The sequence below is a fragment of the Hipposideros armiger genome, unplaced genomic scaffold (genome assembly GCF_001890085.2).
Source record: "Hipposideros armiger isolate ML-2016 unplaced genomic scaffold, ASM189008v1 scaffold_560, whole genome shotgun sequence".
Classification (NCBI taxonomy): domain Eukaryota; kingdom Metazoa; phylum Chordata; class Mammalia; order Chiroptera; family Hipposideridae; genus Hipposideros; species Hipposideros armiger.
The window spans coordinates 254,630-256,972 of record NW_017731910.1 but is presented as its reverse complement, the minus strand read 5'-3'; the positions used below and the strand labels follow the sequence as shown (position 1 = coordinate 256,972).

General features: G+C 48.4%; 1 protein-coding gene across 2 annotated transcripts in view; it reads right to left on the bottom strand.

Annotated features, from left to right (window-relative positions):
* GRM3 (glutamate metabotropic receptor 3) overlaps window positions 1–1,084 on the bottom strand; it is a 231,070-nt gene extending 229,986 nt beyond the window's left edge. For both annotated transcript variants that reach the window (XM_019623736.1, XM_019623738.1), the window contains exon 1: window positions 111–1,084. The gene's annotated coding sequence lies outside the window, so the exon portion shown is untranslated. The remainder of the gene's footprint in view (window positions 1–110) is intronic.
* Between the last annotated feature and the right edge of the window lie 1,259 nt (window positions 1,085–2,343).

Genomic DNA, 2,343 nt, shown 5'->3' with positions numbered 1-2,343 from the left:
CGGTGCTCTGCCTCAACTTTCCCGGCTGCGCCTGCCCCACGCGGCACCCGAGCCTCAGCGCCCTCGCTGGGCGCCCTCCAGGGGGAAACGTCCTCCTCTGGGCCCCTTACCTCGCACCGACAACTCCCGGCAGTGACTGGAGCTGACCGTGGTGGCAGCAGCGGCGGCTGAGCCTGCACCCGGGCTCTGGCTCATGGTTGTTCCTCCTCATCCGACACAAAAGAGGTAGCTTGCTGGCTTTGTCCTTCCCAAATCCAAGGGAGAACTTATTTTGCCCCCGAAATGGCCAACTTGTGCGCGCTGCTTCCTGTCACAGTGCCCCCAGGCCCTGCCCCCGCCCCCTTCTGGCTGCACGCTGGACCACTGCCGGGTGGCAGAGCGTCCAGGCCTCCGAGTCAGTGGGGAGTGGGAAAAGGGAGGGTAGGAGAAGAGAAGAAGGAGGTTGGGAAAACGGGGGGACCCGGTGGTCTTCCGCGGAGGGGAAGGGAGCGGTTCCCAGCTGAGCCTCTCCCGTCTTTACAGGCAAACCCACTTCCCAGGCTCGGAAGCAACTTTCCTTCACCTTGGCCAAGCTGAAACCAAGGCATCTAATTGGGACTCCCCGCAGAGGCACAGACCTTCTGGCATTCTCTCCTTCTCTCTTCCTCTTTTCCTCCCTCTCTCGTTCTCCTTTTCTCTCTCTCCCTCCTTCTTCCTCCCTCCCTTTTTAGGGGTGTATCTATCTGCAGTCTTCAATGAGCCAGGGTACCTAGACGAGAGGAAAGCCAGAGGCGTTTTGCCCGCTGCTTCGCCTCACTCTGTTTGAAATCCTTAGGCAGTGCATGCAAAGGTTGGGAATTTCGGAGAGGTCGGGTGAAGGGGCGTGGGGAGGCAGGGAGATCAGCGGCTCTAACTTTGAAGCTCTGCTAGAGCTAGCTAGCTCTTGGCCTGCGGGAGAGCAGGGACTAACAGTCGGCCCTGGAGGAACTCTCCCGTGGTCCTGTGCACCGGTCTAACCGCATGCTAGAGGAGAAAGGGAGAGCGGAAGCAGAGAAGGAGCGAGCGAGCCAGGGAGGCCGGTGTGCAGCTCTGCCCCACAGGCAGCTCAACTGCACATTGCAAACCCCTGGAGAGGGCTTGTGCAGAACAATCTCTGGGTCAGGTGGGAGGGAGACGCTCCCGTTTCCTAGCAACCCTCATCAATCTTCTTGGGATAGCTCCCTCTGAAGGAATTTGATTGGACAGCCCCTAGAGGGAAACCACGCCCCTTCAAGAATGCTGGGCTGCTGCTTTTTCGCATTCCCCCAAATTTCTTGGGCGGAATAAGATTAGAGGGAAGTGCTGAATTATCTTCTTTCTTATCCTGCTGTGCTGCCACCCTGCCCCTTTGCGGGGACCCCACCCGCCCCCACATTAGTCCTTCTCTAGTCCTACTTGTGGTTAGCAGACACAATGTTCTCCACCGAACCTCTTATTTCCTCTTAAAATTAAATAAATAAAAACCTTAAATCGATGACGTAGGCACAAAAGAGAAAAAGGCACACGAAAATAGCTTTATTAGGCTCCGAGCTACAGATAACATCTTAAAGGTAAAATTCCAGGCGTCTTTCTATTTTTAGAAACACATTGTGTTTCATTTTAAAAAGCGAAACTTCACTGTCATTAATTTTCCCACCCTGATATACTAACTTTGTGTTAAGCAAGGACTGGTTATATGTAGCCAAAGACAATTAAACTTAATGCTTTAATGCTACACTTATTTTTTAATAGTTAATGTTAAGTTGTTTAAACTGCTTCCTTTGTAACCTAGATGAAACATGTAAACTACAAAAATGATTTTACTACCAATTCCTTTAGAAACCAGTGATATTTAGAAGACTTGTGTGTTTATATATTCCATTGTGAATGAATGCCACTAAAACTAGAAACTTGAATATATTAAAAATTAGAATGTTACTAAGTAGTGAAACTCCAAAAATGTTAGAAGTTCCCCTTCCAATATCATCCTTTCTAGAATGCAATAGCAATGCCAAAATAAAAGCAAAATCACTCTTTCTTTGTATTTTATTACTATTATCTAACATGTACTACTTGCCATAGGCACATTTGACTTTTTTAAGAGAAAATGTTCACAATGCTTGCCTAATAGACAACCGTACATCAAGGAGCAATGACAAAACAATGGAGAAGATAAAGCTCTATAACACTGCAAGTGCTTCTATAGGCGTGAAGCCATATTAGTAACTTTTGGTTCCTTTCAGAATCTTCTAGAAGGCTCTTTTTCTTTTGCTCTTTAAAGACTTTATCAGACGTAGTCAAGATTGGGAGAGGTACAAGAAAGCTGATGTGTTTATCTCAAAAAAG